This window comes from Coptis chinensis, chromosome 7 (assembly GCF_015680905.1).
Source record: "Coptis chinensis isolate HL-2020 chromosome 7, ASM1568090v1, whole genome shotgun sequence".
NCBI lineage: Eukaryota > Viridiplantae > Streptophyta > Magnoliopsida > Ranunculales > Ranunculaceae > Coptis > Coptis chinensis.
The window spans coordinates 31,901,673-31,929,016 of record NC_141462.1 but is presented as its reverse complement, the minus strand read 5'-3'; the positions used below and the strand labels follow the sequence as shown (position 1 = coordinate 31,929,016).

General features: G+C 41.7%; 1 pseudogene across 1 annotated transcript; it reads left to right on the top strand.

Moving 5' to 3' along the window:
- The first annotated feature begins 7,029 nt into the window (after positions 1–7,029).
- LOC147487141 (uncharacterized) lies at positions 7,030–27,114 on the top strand (annotated as a pseudogene). The gene is made up of 7 exons (XR_015201421.1): positions 7,030–7,517; positions 9,078–9,264; positions 10,177–10,306; positions 12,243–12,355; positions 12,685–12,925; positions 26,564–26,613; positions 26,744–27,114. The product of XR_015201421.1 is annotated as an uncharacterized LOC147487141 (transcript).
- The last annotated feature ends 230 nt before the right edge of the window (positions 27,115–27,344 follow it).

The following is a 27,344-nucleotide window of genomic DNA, read 5'->3' as shown; positions in this document are numbered from 1 at the left end:
AATCTTTACATGTGCAGAAAATTGAGCGACAATCATGGAATGAAATATTTGAAAAACATATGCGAGTTCACTTTTACGTTTTAGCAAATAGACCCAAGTAGCCCGTGAAAAATCATCAATGAATGTAACAAAGTAACGATATCCATCATAAGATTCAATTGGAGCTGGACCCCAAACATCAGAATGGATTAATTCAAAAGGTGTACGTGAGACAGATAAAGAAGTACCAAATGGTAAACGAGTTTGTTTGCTAAATTGACACACCTCACAGGTACTAGAATGAGAAGAAACACTGGGGAAAAATAAAAGACAGAACTTGATCAGATGGATGTCCCATACGCTTGTGCCAAATATTTGGCCCTTGAGCAGTCATTGCTTGAGATTTCTGCTCCAACATGTACAACCCATGTGAATAAATACCCTCACCAATCATCTTCCCCGTGACCTAATCCTGAAAAATCACAGAAGTGGGAGAGAAAATAACATCACAGTTTAGAGTATTAGTGAGTTTCCCAACAGAGAGTAAATTGGAAGGAAATGAGGGAATATATAGGGCCTCAAAACTTGGATAATCTGAAAATAATTTAACATGGCCACAACCATGGATGGGAACAGAGGATCCATTGGCGATGGATACTGTTTTTCCTTTTTGACAAGTAAAATGAGATAAACAACTATGGTCGTTGGTCATATGATCCGTTGCTCCAGAATCTATTATCCAAGTACTTTTATTCACAGTAGAGGAAATGAGTGATTGATGATTACCTGATGCATGAGTCGAGGGTGATGAGTCTGGAATGGACAAATTAGGCTTACCCAATTGCTGCCAAATTTTAGCCAACTGCCCAACTGAGAGCGACAAATCTGTAGTAACATTGTTGGCTGCCCTATCATACCTGTCAGTTTTCTCAAACTTTGGCTTTAATTATGGATGAAGGATCCAACAACGATCCTTACTGTGTCCAATCTTGTTACAATGTTCGCATCGACGTCCTTTCCCTTGAGTACGGATAAAGCTTTGCTCTTTCATCCCTTGCTTATTGTCCTCTCTCCTTTTATCTACAATTAGAGCACTAGCTTCTACATGCTCAATAACATATTTAGGCTCTTTTCCCATAACCTTCTTCCTAGTTTCCTCTCTGTGAACAGTAGCACAAACATTTGCTAGGGAAGGAACATCTGACCCCATTAGAACTTGACTCCGTATATATTCATACTCGGGTTTTAAACTTGCCAATATTCGGAACACCTTATCTTGTTCAACTCTCTTTTGCAGCGTCTTTAGATCAGTCGTAGGTGGACGGTATATATTCAGTTCATCCCACATAATCTTCAGCTTACTTAAGTGTTCATTAAATGTTTCATTTCCTTGTTTGCAATCAATAATTTCTTGCTGTAACTCAAAATCCTTGCAGCATTGTTTTGATGACCATACAACTCTTGTCAGAGTCCCAAAGGTCCTTAGCAGTTTCAGAGAAAGTGAATATCGGAGCAATATTTGGCTCTATAGAGTTAAGAAGCCAAGACATGACCAGTTGGTCCTGAGATTGCCATTCTTCAAACTTGGAATCAATAGTGGAAGGAGCACTTTTACTTCCATTTATGTGCCCCAACTTGGATTTTCCGCCGAGCGATAACGAGACGGCTCGGGACCAAGAGACATAATTAAATCCATTTAACAGGATTGATGTGAGCTTCATGCTCATATTGGTATTAGATTCGCCGGGTGCAGCCATGATAAAAAAAAAGGAAAGAAAAAAAAAAAAAAAAAAAAAAAAAAAAAAAACTTCTGCAATAATATAGCAGAGAGCAAGACTAATTGAAAAGAACCTTTTGCAATACTAGCTGCTACTATGAGATCACAATGGTCGACAATTCAGATCGAAAAATCATCCGCTCTGATACCATGTAGAGAAAAATAACACAAGTGTAAAGGAGTGATTTGGTTTTCCCTTACAAACAGTCTCTGGGGGACTGAGATAGGTTTTTTGGATGAGACCGAGTTCGACTTGAGAGCGAACTGCCTACGTATCTTACTCTGGGTTTTTGTGTGGGAGAGTAGAATCAGGTCTGGCGTAGTTCATAGGAGAAGTATTTATAGAGATTGAGAGTGTATCCTTGCTCTCCACGTGTAAAGGATGTCCTAAACGAGGGGTGGAGATTAGGATTGCACGTGAAAGCTGTTCTTATAGGTCTGCTGTAATGATGTGGAGTGGCAGTCTGTACAAGTAGCTTGCGGCCATGACCAGTGGCTGACGGTCAGGATATGTACAAGTACATCTTTAGTCATGATTGCTTATGGATAGGGAGTCTGTGTCACTTTCTAGCGTAGTTCGCATGATATTGCGATCTGTCTGTAGCGTTCTGCTGGCTCATGAGTGCGACCTGTGTACATAGGTCGATGTGTTATTTCCACCATGTTAAGCGCGTGTTGGATAGAGAATATCACTCCCCTACAACAAGCACGGGAGAGATATCTTATTCATGGTCGTTCATCTCTAGAGCTCCTCAATAAATAGGAATACAATTCTTGCTTATCAAGAAACTACTAAAAATACAACCCCATAATATAGAAAAAATCTTCTACATAAATCCTCCTCCTCACAATAGCGGTCATTATTTATACTTGTTAGCACTGTATCAAATTCTTTTCAGATCAAGGCAAATTTGTTTGAACTTTTGTTTCTGTGTCACCATACTTACAGGGTGTTGCACAACATATCAGACAGTATTGTCGCCATAACAACTGCAGATGGTACGGGGTATTTTACCCTTTATCGTATGATATGCCCAGCTCCTAATCAACCCATTTTGCACAGCTTCTTGAAATATATATAGTATTCCTGTCTGGTAAGTGGTAACCCAAGTCCAACCTTAATCTTTTTTGGTTCTACAATGAGAGTAGTGACCGAGTTGGTCTTGAGGCTTCACCAGTTCATAATTTTGTTCATTTTGCCATTAGGATTTCATTAAGACTAACACAAAATTTGAATTCAGGATCACACTGTAATGACTTCGGTCGTCCCTCTCCATTTGACCCAGAATGGCTAACCAGGCGGCGAGCATCCGAGTGGGAGATTATCCAGGGATGGATTGCAGATTATAATGACACACGTCGTGCAATGTGATTCGGATTTAGATATTCACATGCATTAGGTGAAAAATAATAATAAAGTTTATTGCAAGTGTATTTACTTCAATTCATTGCTCGCTTTATACTTCAATTAAAGTTTTAGAGAACTTCATAGTCAAACTAAACTGATGAGGACAGAATGAAAAGCAAAAAGGACGTATAGCTAATGTAATGGTGGGGTGTTGATATTTTTATTTTTATTTTTGGGCGGGGGTAATTGTTTGTATTGATAGCAAAAAATAATAAATGTTACACCATGTGTTTGTGAGAGGCGATGAGTAGGCTCTCCAACATTACAAATTCAAACCAGAAATCTATAGTATGTAGAATGGGGACTTTCCACCCTTGTGCACAAATGTAGGTCTTCTAGGTCATCTTCTCGACTTGACCCGACCACAATTGATTCACTCCACCAAAGTTTGTTTCTCTCCAAGTGCTTGCTGATAGAGTATGATATCGACTTTATGCTTAATTCTATTCTATTGAATTGTGACCTGACTTTCCACTGAACACCCCCTCGCCGAGAGGCCAAGCGACCCAAGCACACTTGCTTTGGGCACCAAACCAAAACAAAAAATAGGGCCACAATATTATCGGCACAAATTAAAATAGTAAATTGTCTAATAAAGAGTTCAGTTAGTTGCCCAATTATTTAGGACAAAAAAAAAAGAGCCATATTTAAGAGAAAAATAAACACATGATTTAAATTGAAAAAACGACTAAAAAAGGTATCAAACTTTACACGTTTTTTGACAATATGGGGACCAAACTTATTTTCTTTTGACAGTTTGGGGACCAAACTTTTGATTTTTGCAATGTAGGAATTTCCATCAAATTTCTTTAACACCGTTTATAATTTGTATTAATTTTTATTTTATAAATTAATAAAAATGAAAATTAATTTGTAACGTTGAAAAAAAATAATATAAATTTTATAATTTACAATGTTGAAAAAAAAAATACAAATTAATACAAATTAGAAACGGTGTTAGAGAAATTTAACAGAAGTTCCTACATTGTAAAAATCAAAACTCTTATAAAAAGTTTGGGTTTTTTAATTATGACAATATGAGGACCAAACTTTTTTTCCTGACAGTTTGGGGATTTGATTTTTACAATGTAGGAACTTTTGTTAAACTCTTATTGTGACAATCCTAGATTACCCAACTCCTTATTAAATTCTTTGACAATACTTACCCCACTCGTTACAAACAATTAAACAAACAAAAAACACTAAACCAACTCACAATTAAAAAACCCAAACTTTTATCTATATCTAAAAAACAAATAAAACTCTTATATTAAATAACAAAATCAAGTAACTCGCTCTCTATTGGATTATATTGAATAACACAAGGAAAAAAAAAATAATAACATTAACTCATATAAACCCACATTCTATTGTGGCCGGCACTGTCTGAAAGGCTTCAACTGCTTCAGTGGAGTCTGATTCAACCCAAATACAATTCACCACCCATGTCTATGTCTATGGCCTTTTCGATTCCATGCACTATAGATTTAGACTCAGACTCGACCCAAATACAATTCACCTTCCATGTCTATGTCTATGGCCTTTTCGATTCCATGCACTATAGATTTAGACTCATCAGCCCACATATGTTCCCCCATCATCTAAGTTGGTTAAGTGAGAATAATAATTTACCGGAAAAAAAAAAAAAAAGGTGGCAATAATGTCAAGTGTGCTGATGAGATTCTTGGGGGTCACAAGAATATCCAAAAAATCAAAGACGAATTCCAAACACACATTTTTACATGAGAGTAGGGAACTAAATACTTTTGTTTGGTTAATCCATGTTCTTGTTGTGTAATTCAAACCTTAAGCCCAGTTCCCACGAGCAACAAAATTGCCGGATTGTTAATGTAAAATAGTAGTGTAAATCAATTACAGGTAGCTAGAAATAGCGTATGGTATTTAAGACTATAAGCCATTGCTAAACAAGGATAGAATGGTGAATGTGAAACTACACTCGGGAAAAAAAAAATTGGTAATCGAAGACACCGATCTATGTTTGCAGTTTGCACCCATTCGAGCTAAAATTATACAAAAGAAAAACGTAATTGATAAAATGTAGATATTAGATAATGATCTGTTAAGAATTTAAGATTAGTTTGTTGGGATAGTCAGTTAATTTTTCATGTGATTTGTAGTTATCTCTTATACTTTCCCCAAACTCAAGTATGAACACTGAATACAAACCCCTGGGGGTTTAGAGAATTTTTTTGTTGCTAGGTGCTTAGGAGCGAAAATTCTCCTAAGCACCCATCCACCACAATCTACCATTTTTTTTTATGAATTGATTAACTCTAGTTAATTAAAATCTAACCAAATTTTTATTTTGTTCTCTCTCCAAATCATTCTATTTTTTTCTCCACAAATCTTTCATTTTTTTTTGTTTTCCATGAAAAGAAAAGAAAATATTAATTTCAATTAAAAATTGAAAAGTTACAACACAAAATTAAAAAACAACGTAAATGCAATTACAAATTGCAATTTTATTACAACCCAAAATACTGATGATAATAGCTAATACAAAATAAATTTGAGAAATTTGCGATGTAATTAAATGAAGGAGAACCCCTTGAAAAATCTGCAACACAAAATTAATAATTTATTTACAAGTTTTTAATTTTTAATTGAAATTAATAATTTGTTTTCCTTTTTTACTAGAAACAAAGAAAAATTGAAAGATTTGTTGAAAGAAAAATTGAATGATTTGGAGAGAGAATAAAACAAAAATTGGTTAGATTTTAATTAACTATAGTTAATCAATAGTTAATAAGATGATGGATGTGTGGTGGATGGGTGCTTATGAGACTTTTCACTCCTAAGAGACTAGGAGCGGATTTTTTCTCCTAGGTTTATTATGGAATCTAGTAGTTGACATTTTCTGGTAGGCAGTAGAGCCATAAAGGACTCTTTTCTTGTTGTTTTCAACTTTTCATATCTATACTAGCCATGCAGCCCGACCTGTGGCCGGGCCTGTTATTCTTAAACCCATCATGTCTGGGCCTATATTTAAGGGAAGCACTTGGAAGTTTAACATATCCATATCCAATAAGTAATACATATCATGATCCATTAACTAATCTATATCCATATCTATTAACTAATACATATCCATATCTATTAACTAATACATATCAATTAACTAATCCATTGTTTTTTAGAATTTGTTTTTTTATCCCATGCATTACATTTGAAATAATGAAATAATGTAATGCGTTTTTTGTTTTTGTTTTAGCATAACACATGAAAGGACAATTTTAATTTATATTAAATTAGAGAGCAGGCCAAATTCAGGGTTAGTTTAGTAAGAAGGCAAGTAATTATTTTTCAAATAGTTAAAAACTTTGCTGATGTGGCGAGAAACGGATATTAATATAGGTAGGATTTCTATATTCTAAAAAAAGTCTCAACTCCTTGGAGCAACAGATTCCAAACTGGAAAACAAAAGAATAAGATCCTCACAAAAGCCGTTATCTATAATTATGATGGCTAGGAAAACTATGAAAAAGAGATACATACATATACATAGGACAACACATTTCTATGATCATAAACGACCATTCATAACACGACCAACAAGATAAATTTGATGAAACAAACATGAAATTTGAATAAAGATGAGGCCGACTTTTTTGCAACCTTCTAATTAATTCTAGCGTGAAAAGAAATTTAATTCAGCAGTCGTTGTTGTCCATGGGACGACATTATTATTCAACTTCGTTCTCAAAATATTTTCAATTGTTGTTCTTGTGGTTTAACGACCTTTTAAAGAAATGTGCTGCCAAAATAGTCTCGATCTTGTCTTCTTCACCGACTCTGTTCGTATGTACACTATAAATCATTCCAAGGAGAAAAAAATCAAAATCACTGGTTCAGTGCATACTTATAAAGTCTTCACTCATTCATTCACATTGTTCTACACAAATCTCAAACTTTCACTTTAACTTTCTTTTCGTTTAAATGGCCGCAAATTATCGCGAAGGCCTTGTAGTTTGTCTTCTATGTTTATATCTCTCTCTCTTCGCAGTATGTGTGTTTGCAACAAGGTTTAAGGTACCCAGGTTAAGTGCAATTCCAAGAAACATAGGACTGAGGAATATCAACAATTTTGAGAGTTCTCCTATATCGAATCAATCTGGCATTTTTTACTATACACAAACACTTGATCATTTTAATTATAGGCCAGATAGTTATATCACCTTCCAACAGAAGTACATTGTCGACTTTATATATTGGGGTGGTGCTAATACTAACGCTCCGATCTTTGTTGAACTGGGAGCAGAGTCGGCATTGGGTAATAGCGCTGATGATATTGTACTAGCGGGTCGATTCAATGGTCTTATGGTTGCTATAGAGGTAAAAACCAAAAATGTCCAAGCCTCTAAGGATTTATAGTTTCTTCACATAATCAAATTTCTTTTTGTTTGGTTGAATGTTATTAGGAAAGATTAAAAGTAACTCAAGAAGAACAAAACAATTATATGTATCATGGTTATCTGAGTACATGCGTGATGCCAATTAAAATAGGCAGGGGCGGCTCAAGATGTTTCAATAAATAAAATTATTACATATTATAAATTTGTTTACGTTATTTCATATCAATCCAAACCCTTAGTTTATTTAACAAAAAATTTAGTTGATAAAAATTATTGTAAAAATTGATCATAATTAACATTTTTTTTTTATTACTCTCCTCACAAACTTTCTTTTATATATATATATATATATATATATATATATATATATATATATATATAATTGAATTTTATTGATAAAAAGAATAGAATACAAACATTACAAAGTGAAGTAGAAACATAAAAGTGTTGTAAGGGAGATCTTCACAAACATAGAGATCCAAGACAAGACACTATAAATGCATGAGGAAGGCTGAAAGAATAAAAAAAATGTCTTACAGTACACCTTGAACACCGTAGCAGATCATGACCAAACAACAATGTCACAAACTTGAAATTTCAATAAATTTATTTAACAAAGAGAGAGAGAAGAATAAGAATTCTACACCAAATTAAACAATATAGAAAAACCAAAAAAAGGCAAAAGAATTATAGTGTCTTGTATATATATATATATATATATATATATATATATATATATATATAATTGAATTTTATTGATAAAAAGAATAGAATACAAACATTACAAAGTGAAGTAGAAACATAAAAGTGTTGTAAACAAACATAGAGATCCAAGACAAGACACTATAAATGCATGAGGAAGGCTTGAAAGAATAAAAAAATGTCTTCTACAAGACACCTTGAACAATCGAGGATCATGACCAAACAACAATGTCACAAACTTGAAATTTCAATAAATTTATTTAACAAAGAGAGAGAGAAGAATAAGAATTCTACACCAAATTAAACAATATAGAAAAACCAAAAAAGGCAAAAGAATTATAGATATAAGATTGAAGTGATGGCTTCAAAGCCTCACATTTGATAATTTGTCATAGAGTGATGAAGAAGTTTAATTAGTTATGGAGGCCTGGTTTATTTGTTGGAGAAGGCGAAAACGCGAGGAAAACGAAGGGGTTTAATGCGATTTTTTAATTTCCAATTTTCCAAAGTAAAAACGTTTATCTAACCGATTAAAATAAATGAAAAAACAATAGTAAGTTTTTTTTTTCGCAATAAAACAATAAGGGACTATACGTGGGCTAGAATATATTGGGGGCCCCTTGGACTGCGGGGCCCTAAGCGGTTGCTTTTTTTGCTATAGGGTAGAGCTAGTCCTGAAAATAGGACACCCCCATTCTTTATGTTTGGATTGTGCTTTGGCAGAATCCTTAATCAATCATTGCAAACTTGTCATCTTCAAGGGGCCCTTGTATGCAGTTCCCCATTCCTTTTAAAAATATAGTACTAGTATTAATAGAAATCCAACTTGTGTTTACAGCACTGCTACTATGGAGAATCAATTCCATTTGGGTCGATGGACAAGGCTTTTCGGAACGCTAGCACTCTTGGGTACTTCAGTTCAGCTCAAGCCATAGCAGATTATGCAGAAGTTATTTTGCACATAATGAAAAATTTATCAGCAGAAAATTGTCCTGTTATCGTCTTTGGAGGGTCTTATGGTGGAAGTAAGTCATTATTTATGCATTTTTTTCTTCTTCTAGTGGTGTTGTAGTTTATGCATGGGTGTCTATGTGCCCATCCACTTTCATAGTGTTGAGGTTCTCCTTCAACAATCGTTTGTAACTTCTCTGGTTAAGAACCCCATGTAATAACTGACTTTGGTCATTTGATAATGAAAATCTTCTATCAGATAAAATAAATAAATACGTATCATAGTATGAGTACAATCATAAACTGATCCCCAATAAATTGGGGTAATTAGTGATACCCCCCACATTTGAAGATCTCTTTTGCGATACCCCCGATATTTTCAACTTCCGTCAGTCAACAGTTAGTTGACCGAGTCAAACCGTAAAAAAAATAAATAAAAATCAACCTAACTAAATAGTAGAGGTTACCAAAATACCTTTAAAAAAAGAGTGCATACGAGTTAACAATCTAACTCCTAGCACCACAGTGACCTCACTGAAAAAAATTGAACTGATTGTACTTACTTGGGCGCGTGGCCGCGCCTTTATTTTGCCTATTACGAGCACGCCCCGCGCTCCATCAACCAGGCGCTACCCGCGCCAATATTACCCTATTTGATAGCGCGCCCGCGCCCTTGAACCCAGTAGAATAATTTCACATTTTTTTTTCATAAAATTCAATATTTCCTCACCAGCCCACCCACTACTCATAAAATTCAATATCTCCTTTTTGGAGGGGTATTTTGGTAACCTCCAATATTTAATTAGGTCGATTTTTATTTATTTATTTTAAGTTTTTTTCTTACGGTTTGACTCAGTCAACTAATTTTTGACTGACGGAAGTTGAAAATGTGGGAGGTATGGCAAATAATCTTCAAATGTGGGGGTATCACTAATTACCCTATAATAGTTCGTTTAATTCAATATATTATCTCTTGATTAATGCAGTGCTGGCATCGTGGTTTCGTCTAAAATACTCCCCATGGCCACAGGCGCATTAGCATCATCCGCACCAATTCTTTATTTCGACGACATTGTGTCAGATGGATACTATGCTGTTGTCACCAAGGATTTTAGAGTAAGAAAGTAAATTTCATCAATTATTCTTATATATATATATATATATATATATATATATATATTATTATTATTATTATTTTTTTTTTTCAATGCTGATTAGGAATAGCACAATGTCCCTAGGACCCCTCTCTTACTTAAAAAGGAGAGAAAGCATAGAGTTGGAGTATTAATGTATAGTGGGCCTTTAATTTGTGAAATTCGATCAGAGAAGTTAACATTAGATATCCCCCCTCTCAACTTGAGAAGAGATACACTTATAGATTTATTATTTTATAAGCATAAACTTACATGAGAATTGATGTGGATATCTAGTTGAGTATTGGTTAAGCCCAATAGTGTATGCAATAAGCGACCTCTTTAGTTTAATTGGTTTTTCTTTGCTTCACAAAGAAAATCCTAATTGGTTGTTATAAATAAGGGTTTGTATTTAGGTTTGGGAGTAGTTGTGTTTGTGTTTATGAACTATTGAGTGGTTATGAATAAATGTGAGACTTTTAGGGTTCTATAAAGTGTAGATTTCGATTAAATGTTGTTTCCGCCACTTCAATATATATTATTTGGTATCAGAGCAGGTTGTTTTTTGAGAGATTTGTGCAGAAACACTATTTACCAAAACACTGTTCATCTGGTTATTGTTCACTGCGAATCCAATTTTATTCTTGTAAATCAAGATATGTCTACAACGTTAGAGATGAAGAATTCATAGAGAACTCATGGATTCATATTAACCCCTAACGTACGGGTTGCTCGATTAGAAGAGTGGAGAGAAGCCTTGATGCAAAATAGGTTTGATCGATTAGAAGAAGCGACTAGTCGACTTAGGGAGGATATGGTAGAGCTTTTGTAGCCCAAACCCCACATCATTGGTGAAGCTTCTCTAGCCCAACGTAAAACACCGATTGTTGTCGATGACAACAAAGAGAAGGAAGGAATTTATGAAGTTGTTGTGTCATGTCTTGAGCGTGATAACAAACGAAATCAGTAGGTTCATCACCTTCCTTTGTAACAAAGACGTCCTGCTGACCAGATCTATGAAGGTCTTGTTTCTCCAATTCAGCAAGCACAAAGTGGTGGTTATATTGATATTTTTCTAACCAATTTTGAGAAGGTTTTTGCTCGCAGCCACAAAGCACTTCAACGCATACTTTGTGATTTCCAGTATCCGTTGTGTTTCAAGAAAAGAGACTAGCAGCATTGTGGTGTCATGTTATTCGTTTGAGCCGATATTTGGGCAAGATTCGAGATCGAATTCCTCATAACCACAGGAGGGTATACAAGTTTGAAGTTTTAAAAGCTTTTGCATATTGGTGGGTTTTCATGTCAACAAGTTTGTGAACAAGCTTCAACCTGGAGAGTGTGATGTGGACATCTAGTCAAGTATTAGTCGAGCTCATGAGTGCATGCAATAGGCGGCCTCTTTAGTTTAATTGGTTTTTCTTTGCTTAACAAAGAAAACTCTACTTGGTTGTTATAAATAAGGGTTTGTATTTAGGTTTGGGAATAACTGTGTTTGTGTTTATGAACTATTGAGTGATTATGAATAAATGTGAGACTTTTAGGGTTCTATAAAGTATAGATTTCAATTAAGTGTTGCTTCCGCCGCTTCAATCTACATTAAAAATTCTTATGGAAAAAACAGCCTAAAAATGTAACTAACTTTGCATGAAAATTCAATTATATAAGAAATGAAAGAGCAACACGTAGGGCATTGTTGTGTTGACGCGCGAGGCCAAACCATGTTAAAGAATCCGTTATCAGCATTATTAGAATTACTTAATTTTGTTTGTCATTATTGAGCATGAGGATCAACTACACAAGAATTAATATTGTTTACTTCTAGAGTACTGTTGGCCTGGTTAAAATCATCTTTCATTTTGCTAAATGTAAACTTCTTGGAGAGTAACAATTTTTACGCTTCATGACATTTGATGCAGGATACTAGTAGGAGTTGCTATAATACAATACGGAAATCATGGTCGAAAATTGATGAAATTGCTAATCGAACAAACGGTCTTGCAATCCTAAGCAGGAAGTTTAAGACTTGCTCGTAATTGGTTCTTACAACCTCAATAATATTAAGGGTGAATTAGTGTTACCCCCTTACTAGATGAGTTAATTAGGATTTTCCTCATACTAGATGGGAAATTAGGGTCTTCTTCCTAAATATACACAAAAAAAATTTGGTCAACCCAATTTGACTTTTTTCTTTGTGTGTATTTAGAGGGGAGATCCTAATTTCCCATCCAGTAGGAAGGAAATCCTAATTGGCTCATCTAGTGGGGGTAATATTGGTTAACCCTAATATTAATATATTTTTCATATATGAAATGAATTGAAGCTTTTAACTAATTGTACTGTTTTTGTTTGATGAAATAGCCGGTTAAACACGTCCTTTGAGCTCAAGAACTTGTTGGACACTACATATTGCGCAGCTGCGCAATATAATGGCGCTAGATGGTCCAGGTTGAACGAAACTTGCGATGCCATTGATGGAGCACCTAAAGGGACAGGTATACTTGGTAGGGTGCTTGCTGGCGTCGCTGCCATATGGGGAGATGATCCTTGCTACGATACAACAATTGTTGGTCCTGTATATGAAGATGGTTGGTGGTGGCAGGTAGCTTATCTTTATGCACTTAACTATAGTTTATTAGTGTTCCTTAACGTATTGTACATTGAACAAATAAATGTACAAATGTTGATTTTCTTACATTATTAGGTGTTCGTCAACCATATTTAAACGGATGTCATATCCATATCTCTTATATGTACCGTGTTGTATTGTAGACATGAACTGAGCTGGTAATTCCCATTGGCCATGGACCGAATTCTACAATGTTCCAATACTCTCCATTCAATCTGACCGACTTCTCTAAATCATGCCGCCAAGTGTATGGCGTCGACCCAAGGCCTCATTGGGTCACAACTGAATTTGGTGGTCATGTAAGTTCCTAATTCAACCTACATAATTTCCAAGTTATTTTCACTAGAATAAATCTATAAAATATATATTGATTACCGATCCTATTCATTAAAAAACTCCACATTTGCAATTAATTGACACCCTGATGTAGAATCTTCTTAGTCTTATTACCTGTTGTAAAGGATCGTTTAGGTCTTTTCCTGATTGTTGTAGATGAAGGGGGTGATTAGGGTTTGGATTAGACCGAGTTCGCTTCTGAGCGAGCTGCCTACGTATCTTCTCTTGATCTCTTATTTTTGGGGAGAGAAGAATTAGGTCTCACGTAGTTCCATTAGGTAGTATTTATAGGCTTTGGGGAGTTTAGATCTTTGGGACACGTGGATCCTTGTGAACAAATGTAGGGAGGAGATCTTGAACAAGTGTTGAGTAACCCTTACTATGAGTTGTATGCTGATTGGGAGTGGGTGAGGTAACCCGTATTTTCCGGTAAAGGCAAGATTTTGGTGATGATTACATAAAGTGGGGTATGTCTTTATCTGAGGCGCTTTCAGTCTTCTTCCCGCTTTGTGATGCCTCGGCTGGATTTAAGCGCCACCACCTATACGGAAGGAGCCGCTCACAGTCGCTCTTGGAAGTCGATGTATTGAAGTCGCGATGCAACGTTTCTTAGAGAGTCGCTTCATAGATCGGTCCCGGGGTCGCTGTTGTATTGAGATCGCTTATGTTTCGCCTGCAATGTTCCTTAATGGGGATATTGCTCCCCTACACAGCCCCCTCTCAGTAGATTGGTTGTATTCGCAAGCGATCTGCTGAGAGAAGAAACAACACTTGGGTGAAGCATGAGCGAGCTATGGTGATTGTTGTGACTGAGATGGCGCGGAGTTCAAATCTTGTAGCATGATGGTTTTGGCGGGAAAGAAAAATTAGGGCGTGGGTGGCACGTGACAGAATCATAGCAGTTGGAAAGGAGTCGTGTCGCCGCGTTATTTGGAACCCATGAAAAGACAAGTCCTTGGACACGTGTGTGGGCTATATGATAGGCCGTAATCATAACTTCTTGGGTACTGAACAGGTGGTTGTGCAAAATCAAATTTGGGATAACCAACAAAGCATTTCCAGGTTTCTTCTTCCGCAAAAACGCAAGCTAGGGCTCTGCAGGTGAGTGCTTCTGTTGCTGTTTGCTTTTCATTTTCACTTTGCTTTCTTCTCGTTCCAGTAGGGTTTGTTAAGTTGGGAGGTCAGTGTTAGGTTGTAGGGTTTAAGGTAGGGTAATTTGAGAAAAAGGAAAGACTACAATGTCGGATTCGGACGACACTTTCGCTCGAGGTTCGGGAGATTTTGGGAGATTTCAGCTGCGGGAGAGTATGAAGAGGAGAATGAAGACTCATTGAGTGGTGGTGGTGGTGATGGGACTGAGGTGGATGAAGAAGTTAGGGTAGAGGAGGTTAATAGTCGATCTGGGTCAGAAGATGACGTGGCTAGTACGTCGGGTCGAGGGGAGATGACGCCAGTAGGTGAGTTACCCCTAAGAGCGGTAGATCATCGTCTTTGCTAGCATGTTTCTCGAAATGGCGCCTTTATGGGATCAATGTGCCCGACCTGGAAATATACGAACCCAGGCTGAGTGAAGACGTCCGTAGTGAGAGGCACGATCCTCCGAATGGTGGAATAATCATCTGTGAAGGTCAGCTAAGAGCGTACATGCAGATACCGTTCTCGAAATTAGTTTGTGACTTCTTGAGTTACTGTGGGAAGTCTCCATGCCAGTTTGTTGGTAACACTTGGCGACTATTTAAGGTGTTCGACCTGTTGAATGCCAGTGGTGAATACCACATAGGGGTGTCTGACGTAATAGAACACTACGTAATGAGGCGGTCTGGTAATCTGAACTTTAGCTTGCAAACCATGACGACTCGTTCTACTGCTGTGCTCGATGTGGTAAGCAATGAGGCCTGGACAAAGAGGCCGTTGCTGTTAGTTGGCAACTACTGTGCTAGTGGATGTAGGTTGCGAACTAGGAAGTGTAGCCTAGCTGGTGGGTAGGCTTGTCTTGCTTTTGACGCTTTAATGGGGGAGCGACTGTGTTTCTAACTGGTTCATCTCTTTGCTTTGTTTGCAGAGTTCCTTGTGCGAACACGAACTAATCGCGGGGAGATAGAAAAGTTCGCGCGGTTGAGTCGAGAAGAAAAACGAGCGAAGCTTCCGGAATTTGCTCATTTCTTTGAGGAAAAAGGAGGTGCTGCGATCCGGGAGAAAAGGAAGGCTAAAAAAGAGCGAGCTCTAGGTCGAACGAAGCGGGTGGTGATGGAGAAGCGGACAAGTGATCTGATAACACGGGAGGACCGAGATCGGCGCTGGGCGCCCCGGCCCTCCTCCGGTGGTGGTAATCGTAGGGGTTTGTAGTTCGAAGCCAGATCCGGAAGGTTAACTATTGACGCCCCCCCGGAACTGAAACCGTAGCCTTCACCGCCGGGTCCCGGGGTAGGTCGAGAAGAGAAGAGAAGAAGCGGGCCCGAATCGCGGAGGGGGCTCGAATGGCGAAGGTTGTCCAACACGGTCGGGGGGAGAGCTCTAGTGGGGGGGGGGGGGTGGTGCTAGCGGTGGGCGCCGGAGTCGGACGAGGCCTGAGCAGGTCATGGACTTGGCGACCTTCGGTGGGGGAGCTAGTCCATCTCGAGGAGGACGGGAACCCAGTCCGCTAGCAAAAGCGAAGGCTCCCCGCAAGGCGAGTGGGAAGGCTGTTGTGAGTGCTGATGACTTGGATGCCCAGTTCGTGTATTTAGATGAACACGGAGGGCAGCGAATGATAAAGCGTACTAAATGTAGTTTCAGGTCGAGTAAGGTATCGGCTTGCTTGCTGGAACAGATCGCGTTAGATGGCAATCGGAAAGAACTGGATGAGAAGGGACTGGCGAATAACATATTGCGGATGGAAATCGCGCAATGTCTGGTACGTGGGCTTGTCATCCTTTGATATAGCGTGTTTTGTTATGTTCGTTGCTTTGATTTGTTTATATTCGTGGACTATGGCAGCTTGTCAGTGGTTTCCAAAAGTTGAAAGAGATTGCGCTTGATTCAATAAAACGGATAGAGAGTCCGTGTTGAAGCCGCCGAGGAGTCAAGAATGTGCGTGACGCCGCTAAGATGGAGCGTGAGGAGCTTGAGGACTGCGGAAGGCTCATAAAAAATCTGAATCCGAAGATCTTTGAAAGATACCGGCCAAGATCCGGAGGCGTAAAGCTAGAAGCGAGCGGGCGGAACGCTTAAATGTCACAACTGTGGAAATTAGAAGGCTGAACGATTATACCTTTCACTGCAAGAAGGTTGCTCAGGACGCTACTAAGGCTTATGATAATCTGGATGCGGACTTCTTAGATCTGGAAGCGGATTACAAGGCTTTGAAGGAGGAACACGCACGCTGCGCGTCCCGTACCCCAGTGGAACAGGTACGAGGAGACGGAGGTGGGGCGATTGCCTCCTCCTTGATCATGCCAAAAGCCGTGGTGTCTGAAGCTGGAGCTGTTGCACCCGACGCGCTGATGAGTTTGGAACTGGATGGCGTATCGATCGTAGTGGACGGGAGGGATGCTGAGGTCGATGAAGCTTTTGAGGCTGCAGAACTACCTGTGGTGCCCGGGGAGGGTGAGTTGTAAATTTGTTGAATGTCTTTTATCAGCTTAGATGCTGCCATACAATAGAACTGGTTTCCTGGGGTAACCTGGGCAGTTTGCCTTTCTTGCATTTCTGTATTCTGTTTTGTTGAATGAGTTGGTATCCCGCACTAGTTCGGGGGAACCATATGAAGTTAACTTTTGCGTAGCCGGGTTGGATTTCCTGAGTAGTCTCAGCAGCCCGGCTAAAGAACGAACTGTATGAAAGTGTTGTGTAAAAAAGGTCGCTATTTGTTTTCCTGCGTTGTTGCACACTTGTTACGCTTTGTGCGTGTCCTGTATTGATGATACCGTGATCGCCAGAGGGGAATGCCACGCGGTAAGACAAATGAGCGGCTCGAGGGGCGAATGATGGTGGATGTACTTGGCCGACGCTTACGCCTCAAGGTAATTATGACGTGGTTTGGAAAAGACGTTTACTTGATAAGTGAAACTGTTCGCGGAAGACCAAAGGTGTTTGAACGTTTGTTCCAGCTTCTCTTCTTCTTTGCACTGTGCATTTCCGCTACCGCTGCTTTGAAAGGTAACGTTGCTCTCCTCGTTGAAACATGTCTGGCTAAGCATAATCCTGCCCCGGTCTTTAAGTTCGACTGTGTCTTCTTTGTTCGTAGGTGTAATAATGGCAGAATGCAGCAAGCGGAGTAAAGGAAAAGGGCGTTTGAGAGAAACTTCGCCACTGGTCATGGAGGAGATAGAGTTCTCCCCGCACGTGCATGGAGACCGGGGAAAGCGGAAGGCTGCGTTGGTGGGAACCAGAAGCAACAAACGACCTAGAAGAGCGGGTGGCGTTGTAATCAGGTCACCAGGTCGTCAATCCGCTGGTGAGAACTCGTTCCCGCGACCTGGGGATGTGGGGAGCGAGTTCTACTACATGGGGAAAACGGGGAAGAAACGCATCGTGAAACGTTCAGACTGTAGTTTCCACTCTACCCCCATAGCGAGTAGCCTTTTGAAGGGGGTCGTGCTGGATGGTGATAAGGCGGAAGTAAAGGATGAAAGCATGGAAACGCTTCTAGGGACGATGGATATGGCGGCTTGTCTGGTAAACGCGTGATGCAGTAGGTGTTTATGGTAGTTTCGAATGTCTTTTGGTCCGCGGACCTTTGGTTGTCTGCGATTTCTTGCGGGTATGATAGATCAAGAATCTTTGTGCAAGGCATTGAAGCTGATGATGACTCGCATGTGGAGCTGGGCTATATGCGGGCGGCGTGGAGAGCTGAGAAAAGGAAGCTGGAAGTAATGATGACGAGGTATCAGAACGCTGTGGCAGAGAACGCTGCGCTGGTTATGGACTTGACTGAGCTAGATAAGGAGGTGGCGAAAGTGACTGCTTATGCTGAGAAATGCCAAGGGGTCGCTCAGCGAGGCAAAGGAAGCATACACCCTGGCTTGTGCCGAATATGCCGAGCTGGACGAGAAATATCATGTCCTAAGGAGAGCGGCTGATGGTGAAGCGCAGGAACAAGGGATGCGGGTGATGCTGAGGTCTGCTCGACATGGCGCTGGCAGGAGTGCGACCCCACAAGATAAGCATGTCTTAACTGATGTTTAATGATGTAATGTATTTCGTTATGGGAAGTTGCGATGATGTGTTGATTCTGCCTCTCTTATATGGGAGTAAACAATAGAGCTGCACTTCTTCAGCTTGCTCGAAAGCGCTTCGCTACACCGGTAATCGAAACCGGTTTCCACCTGAAGTGGCAGTTCGTTGGTTTGTTTAATATGTACCGATCTGGATTTGCTGGGTAGCCCCAGCAGATCTGTAAAACGAGCTGTAATGGCTATGGCCAAGCACTAGTATGGGTTGGATTTAGAACGCATGGCTATTGTTGATTGTTTGCATATATTCGCCTGCTTATTATGCGCGTGGTGGGTAGTTCAATGCTCAGCGCGCAGAAGTGTTCTTCATGTAACTGTTACTATACTCCGTGTGTCACCTTGTGTATAAGAGAAAACTGCTAGGAGCCTGCTTAGATGCTATGACTCGAGGTTGAAGAGGTCTTTGTTAGGTGCATTCTGTCTGAATTTATAAGTAATGCTGCCGGGAATGACTTGCTTAGGCAGGGCGTGGTAGCGGATAGAAACGGAATGCCCATTGGTAGTGTACGCATGTGGTCGACCCTAGAGTATAGGTTTGCGATGAATGAGAAGTGACGAGACAGTGGAAGCTATAAGCTCCAGAGAGCTGTATGGGCGCGGAGAGCGTTCTCGTGTGGTCGATCCTAGAAAAATAGGTACGCGACGTAACAAGAGTTGGAGAGGCTGCAGAACCTGGAAGCTCCAGAGAGTTATATGCTCGCGGAGAGCGTTCTCGTGTAGTCGATCCTAGAAATATAGGTCCTCGACGTAACAAGACTTGGAGAGGTCAGAGCCCGAGCTCCGAGAGCTATATGCTTTCGCGGAGAGCGTTCTCGTGTAGTCGATCCTAAAAATATAAGGTCCTCGATGTAACAAGACTTGGAGAGGTCAGAGAGCCCGTGAGCTCCAGAGCTATATGCTCGCGAGAGCGTTCTCGTAGTCGATCCTAAAAATATAGGTCCTTGACGTAACAAGACTTGGAGAGAGGTAGAGCCCAGTGAGCTCCGAGAGCTATATGCTCGCTGAGGCGCTCTCGTGTAGTCGATCCTAGAAATATAGGTCCTCGACGTAACAAGACTTGGAGAGGCTGCAGAGCCTGTGAGCTCCAGAGAGCTATATGCTCGCGGAGAGCGTTCTCGTGTAGTCGATCCTAGAAATATAGGTCCTCGACGTAACAAGACTTGGAGAGGCTGCAGAGCCTGTGAGCTCCAGAGAGCTATATGCTCGCGGAGAGCGTTCTCGTGTAGTCGATCCTAAAAATATAGGTCCTCGACGTAACAAGACTTGGAGAGGCTGTAGAGCCTGTGAGCTCCAGAGAGCTATATGCGCGCGGAGAGCGTTCGCGTTGGCGACAGTGTTTTGCTGGCTGAGGGGTGGCGGACCAAGGAAACGTGTTGATTATCTATGCTGTGTAAACTGTTTGACTTGTCAATACAAGTAAATAGATGATACTATAGTAGTTAACACAAGAAACTTATTTTTCATTAATGTGAACAAAAAGATATACGACATGAATGGCACTACTGGTAAATTTTTTTCAGTAGATAGGTATTCCAAGGTCGAGGCAACATCTGCCCCTCTTGGGTTTTGATCCAGTATACTCCATTGCCGACGACGCGTTCCACAATATAGGGGCCTTCCCATGTGGGTGCTAACTTGGAATCGTCCTGTGTCTTTTTCAGCACTAGGTCGCCAGGCTGAAAAGACCTAGGATGAACTCGCTTGTTGTAGGAGTTCTTCAGAGTTTGCTGATAAGAGGCGACTCTGATGGCAGCTAAGTCCCGCTTTTCTTCCAACAGGTCGACTTCTCGTGCTAACACGGAGTCGTTGTGTCCCGACTCGACAAGTTCTGATCGAGTTGTAGTGATCGCCACCGGTGGGAATTACGTGCCATAACATAAAGAGAATGGTGATTCACCGGGTCTTTGGATCGAGAAATGGTGTGGGTGAGCCCATAGAATATTCTCCAACTGATTTGGCCATTGGCTCTTATTCTTCTTAATCTTTTTCTTCAAGTTTTCCAAGATAGCCTTGTTGCTGGCTTCCGCTTGACCATTACTCTGAGCGTACTGTGGAGTAGAAAATGCATGAACTATCTTCCACTTTGCGAGAAATTCTTTAACGGTTCGTCCTCAAAATTGAGGTCCATTGTCCATGACGAGTGTGTGTGGCAGCCCAAATTTGGTGATGATATGAGTCCAGATGAAATTTCGGACATGCGATTCTTTGACATGGGCTAAAGGAATGGCCTCGACCCACTTGGTGAAATAGTCGGTTGCCGCTAAGATGAACCGAAAACTAGTGCTTTTCTGGGGGACGAACGGTCCCATAATGTCCATGCCCCACATGTGAAATGGCCATGGGCTTGCTATACTGATCAGTTCGCGCGCAGGTTGGATGATATTGTGGCCAAATGTTTGACACTTGACACATTTGAGGACGTATGCTTTAGCATCGATCTGCATACGGGGCCAAAAATATCCTTGTGAGATGGCCTTATGGGCTAAAGAGCGACCGCCGGCGTGATTTCCACATTCTCCTTCGTGGATCTCTGCGAAAACTAACTGACCCTGCTCTGGAGTGATGCACCGCAAGTGTGGGCCACCAGCGGATTTCCTGAACAATTTGTGATGGAACAAACAATAACGTCGTGCTTGGTAGGGGATTTGCTTAGCCTTGGTACGCTCCTCAGGGAGTGTGCCGTGCTGGATATAGTTGATAAGAGGCTGCATCCATGTTTGACGCAGCTGACTGGCGGAGAGAGGGAAGAGATCGCTTATTGTCAGGGTGTGCTCGACTTGGTAGGCAGGTCGATCGACTACTTCAATGAGTAGTTGTCTTGGGGTGCAGCTCGGGGTCTGGGTTGCTAGGTAAGCTAAATTGTCCGCATGACGGTTTTCGTCACACAAGAAGTGACGGATGTGTACCTGCTTAAAAGAAGGCAATAACTGATGAACGACCTGAAGATATTTGGAAAGATTACCTTCATGGGTAGTGTACTCTTTTGCAACCTGGCGAACAACCAGCTGTGAGTCACTAAAGACTTGGAGCTCTGTGACACCGAAGCTGCAAATGCATATCTGAAGTCCCTCGATCGGTACTGCATTACTCCGCCTCGTTATTGGAAGTTGCGAAGTCGATGCGAACTGACTTCTCCAACACCGTTCCATCGGGTGAAACTAAGACAACCCCTATGCCACTGCCGCCAGGATTGCTAGAACCATCTACAAAGAGAGACCAGGCGGACTTGATGTGCTCTTTCGAATCTGGGAGGTCGGTGTCTTGTTCCCAATTGGGGTCCTCAACAGGGAAATCTGCTAGAAAATCGGCGACGACCTGTCCTTTCTGAGAAATCCGCGGTACGAACTCCAAGTGGTGTTCGCCGAGTTCTTCGGCCCAAACTGCCATTCGAGTGGTCTTGTTTTCTTTGTGGAGGATTTTCTTTAATGGGAGGTCGGTAAGAACTTTGATTCGATGCGCCTGAAAGTAAGGCCTGAACTTCCGTGCTGAATACAACAAAGCAAGCACGGCTCTTTCCAGGAAGGAGTAATTCTTTTCCGCCGGCGTGAGCGTCTTGCTTGTAAAGTAGATCGGTTTTTCGGAAGTGTTTTCCTCTTTGAAGAGAACTGAGCTGATGGCGAAATCGGATACTGCCAGATAGAGCCCCAGAGTCTCTCCATCAACGGGCTTGGCTAAGACGGGGGGAGTGGTGAGGTACTCTTTGAGAGTGGCGAATTCTTGATGACACTGATCGCTCCATGAGAACTGCTCACCTTTTTTAAGGAGTTGCAAGAACGGTCTGCACCGATCGGATGCCCTTGATATGAATCGGTTGAGTGCAGCGACCATGCCGGACAATTTCTGTATTTGTTTCTTCGTGCGGGGATCGGGCATGTCTAAGAACGCTCGGATCTGGTCTGGATTCACTTCGATCCCTCGCTGAGACACTTGATACCCTAAAAATTTGCGGAGGACGCCGCCAAAAAGGCATTTATCCGATTTGACTTCATGCCCGCATCGGCAGTAGTCTAGAGAACGCCAGGTGCAAGATGGTCAAGGTGATCACCGGGCTTTTTGCTTTTGACGACCATATCGCCGATGTAGACCTCCATGGTGTTGCCTAACATGTCTTGGAACATGTCGCTGACCAAGGCGTTGATACGCTGCTCCAAATAAGTTTTTCGGCCGAACGGAGAACGTTAGCAATAGATCCCTTTGTTCGGTAATGAAAGAGGTCTTCTCTTGATCCTCCTCTCGCGAGTGGGATTTGGTTGTACCCATCCACCGCCGCATACATGAAGGAGAGAAGCTCATGACCACAGGTCTGGTCGACAAGTCGGTCAATACGCGGTAGGGGAAAACTGTCTTTTGGTGTGGCCTGATTTACATTCGTAAAATCGACGCATAGGCGAACTGTGCCGTTCTTTTTGGGTACTGCCACGATGTTAGCGATCCACTCTGGATAGTCTACTTTTCTGATAAAGCCGACTTGCTTGAGTTTGTCGACCTCGTCGTTGATGGCCTTTTGAAAACGCAGGGATAGTCGGCGGGGTCGTTGTCGGACTGGTCTAGCATTGGGATGAACATTTAATTTATGGCATGCGATTGCAGGATCTATGCCAGGCACATCAATATACGACCAAGCAAAAACATCTTTATTCATAGATAAGAAATTTACAAGGTGGGTCCTGATTGTGGGGTCGAGGTTAGCCCCTACATATACAAACTTGGGGTCGTCTTCGGTGCCTAGGTTCACTTTTTCTCGTTCTGCCGCTGGAGGTTTTGCAACTGATGGCGAAGCGCTGCTGGGCGATTCGCTATCGGGGGAGGTTTGAACACTTTGTGGGACGACAGACCGGTCACCGAGGGTGGAGGAGACACGCGCGCGCAACGCTGATGGGATACCCACGACGGGAGTGGGACTCGCTGCGCAGCACATTGATGGTGTGGCTGCGGCGGGCATCTGTGGCGGCCTAACACGAAATGAGACCTCTCGAGACTCTATCCGGACGGCTGGTACGGACATTGATCAATCTTTGGAGACCGTCTTTGGCGGCGTAAGACTTCGGGGAGCAAGTGCGGGTATCGGCATTGGAGAGAAAAACTGCTTGCTAGAGCCCCCAGCATTCTGCTTGGCAGTTTGGCGCTGGACCTCGGCAACTAAGTCATGTGCCATGGTGTAACTGGTGGGTTCATGCGGGGGTCGGTTCACGGGCAGTCTCAGTGGTTGACATGATCTGGTTACAATGGTACGCCTCAAGCTGATTGCTTCGAAGTTCCATCATTCCTCTAGGTCCTGGGAAACGGAGAACTTGATGCAACGTTGACGGTACGGCTTGCATCTGATGGATCCAACGGCGTCCGAGTATGGCATTGTATGACGACTTGTCTAGAACGCGAACCGCATTGCGGTGATCTTGTCCTCTCTAGATCCCACCGACACTGGAAGTATAATATCACCAATGGGATCGGCCCTGGAACCATTGAACCCATAAAGGGGGGCGATCGGGTCGAGGAGGACGGACTTGGGAAGGTTCATCTCTTGCATGGTGTGGTAGAACAAGATGTCACAGGAACTGCCGGGGTCGATCAGGACGCGCTTGACTGTCCAGTCACTAATTTTGACATGGACGACCAATGCATCATTATGAGGGAGGCAGACTTTGCTTAAGTCGGCCTCCGTGAAAGTGATATCGCCTGCGCTGCGATCGGAACCACGCAGGGCGTGAGCTGCCTGTGAAGTGAAATGATAGACTTCCTGAAGAGTGCCGACACGGCGTCTTTTCTCTCTGGATGAGGTGACGGAATCGTCCGGGAAAGTAATCACGTGAATAGTTCGATCATTGTCACGATCGGAGGAGTTTGCCTTCGCTCGCGGGCGCGCCGATCGATCTCGTGGGACGCCCTCCTGGCGAGGGACGAAATGGAACCTCTTTGGTAGTGACGGCGAGGTGGAGATCGACTACGCTTTCGGGCGAGCCATCAGTTTGTGACGCAAGTCGCCGTCAGGAATGCTAGTGTACTGTTTGATATGTCCGGCTTCCACTAGATCCTGGAGATAATGTTTAAGCCCCCAGCAGGCATCAGTTTCATGGCATTTGGCGTTGTGAAATGCGCAAAATGGCTTATCAGGTCGATCTACTGGCTGCCGCACATCGGGCCGAAAGAAGGGGGCTCGCTTAATCTTATCCAGAATGTAATTGGGGGAGCGCGTCAGGATAGCAAACTCTCTGCTGTTGTCTGATCGGATACTGGCTTTTGGTACAAGCGACCTAGAGTGCTTCTTTGCGCGTTGAGTACGATCGGAAACTGCTGCCACCTCCTGGTTCTCGTCTAAGCCGTGGAGCTTCAAAGTTTCCTGCAACTTGATGTACTTGTCGACGTGAGCGTAGAGCTCGGACAGTGTCTCGGGGCGTTCCTTCATCAACGATCTGGAGAGGTCGGTGTTACGCACTCGGCAAGCATTGGAAAAGGCCAGTGTGGCGAAAGATTCTTTCAAGCCGCTTTCCATGCACAATAGTTCGGCCTTGAACCGTCCTAGGAACTCACAAATAGTCTCATCTTCCCTGAATGATAATTGAAACAAAGAATCAAGATCTGCCTTCTTCCGCCTGTTGTGGACGTACTGGCTGGCGAACAAATCAGTAAGCTGTTCGAAGGTTTGGATAGAATCAGATTCCAGTGAAAAGAACCAATCAAGAGCGCCATCCTTGAGACTGGCTGGAAATAATCTGCAGTGGATATGATCAAACTCGGGTGAGCTGTAAAGTGCTAAACTCTGAATGTAGCGAGCCACATGTTGACCGGAGGGCACGTCTTTGCCATCGTGATACATGGGAAGCGTGGCTAGATAAAGTCTTGTGGAGAGGGTTTATTGAGGACCTCGGCCACCGAATCGGAGACGCGATATGTTTTAAGCATCTTGTGCACAACTGCGGTCGAATCCTTCTTTACGGCGTTCGACCAATCCTTTGTGATAACTCGTTAATCTGTTGATTAACGTCGTTGATGCCGTTCTCTGCTCCGTTACCTACTTGCTGTTGCTGGTAACTATCCACCGAGCTCGTAAAGTAGCATTTTCCTCCCCGAAGCAAGGAAATGCTCTCGCTTAGCTATTCCCAACCGGTGGGCAAGGTCTTTGGACTTGAGCTTCGAGGTCAACCATGCTTCGTGGGCTTGAGAATTGGTGATGGATGAACTGATTTAAGGTGGTTCTCAAGTAATCGAAACCACAGACGGCGCCAATGTAAAGGATCGTTTAGGTCTTTTCCTGATTGTTGTAGATGAAGGGGGTGATTAGGGTTTGGATTAGACCGAAGTTAAACCGGCGAAGCCTCGATATCTTCTCTTGATCTCTTATTTTTGGGGAGAGAAGAATCAGGTCTCACGTAGTTCCATTAGGTAGTATTTATAGGCTTTGGGGAGTTTAGATCTTTGGGACACGTGGATCCTTGTGAACAAATGTAGGGAGGAGATCTTGAACAGGTGTTGAGTAACCCTTACTATGAGTTGTATGCTGATTGGGAGTGGGTGAGGTAACCCATATTTCCCGGTAAAGGCAAGGTTTTGGTGATGATTACATAAAGTGGGGTATGTCTTTATCCGAGGTGTTCAGTTTCCAGTCTTCTTCCCGTTTTGTGATGCCTCGGGCTGGATTTAAGCGTACCACCTATACGGAAGGAGCTGCTCACAGGTCGTTCTTGGAAGTCGATGTATTGAAGTCGCGTATGCAACGTTTCTTAGAGAGCTGCTTCATAGATCGGTCCTGGGGGTCGTTGTATTGAGATCGCTTATGTTTCGCCTGCAATGTTCCTTAACGGGGATATTGCTCCCCTACACCTGTTACTAAAGCTATGTCAATGCCACCTAATTGTGATCGCAGAATATAAAACAGGTCTTGTCAGAGTTCGGTAGCAACATCATATTCTCTAACGGACTAAAAGATCCTTATAGTAGTGGAGGGTACGCAATAAGAGACAATACAATAATACATACACTTGTTATTGCTTGGCAGAACTTAGAATGAAATACTTATTTAACCCAATTTTGATTGATTTTTGTGTCATTATCTGCACATTTGCAGGGTGTTGCATAACATATCAGACAGCATTGTAGCGATAACTACTACAGAGGGTATGTTCCACATCTACAATAATTTATTGTGTTTAATAGCATATATAAGGCTTAACGATTTATTTCTTAGCCGCTTTTTAATTTGTTCTTTCTAGAAAGTTGTCCACTACTAACATATAATTTTGTATAGGGTCACATTGTTTGGATTACAGTTATCCATCTCCAGCGGACCCAGAATGGTTAACCAGGCAACGAGCATCTGAGAAGGAGATCATTGAAGGTTGGATTATCAACTACAACGCCACACGTAGTACCATCTGATTCAGAATAAGAAATACATATATAGCTGGAGTATTAGTAGGAGAATCAATACTAATATAAAAAATAGGGTCCAAAACTTAGGGGTCAAACAATCCCCTAGGAAAAAATTTATCGCTGGAAAATGAGTATTACGTTTGGCGTTGTACCTCTACCTTGTTAATAAGTTGTTTTGTGGGAAAATATTTCTACCATGTTAATAACTTGTTTTTCCAATAAATAAATCTAACAAAGTAATGAATCGAGTACTTGGGGTGAATATAATACTAGTTATATAGTTGAAGTACTTGGTATCTTAGAAATCATTGAGGTGGCAATAAGTAATTAAGGGGTGGAATAAGGTATGGGTAGAATCAGACTCAGTGGTGGCTGTCATGGATTTTGGAGAAGATCAACTACCATGGTTCTCAAAGCAGAGGTGAAAGGTAGCACAAAGAAGTCTGAATCATTTTCAGATTACAAGCATGCAGGAA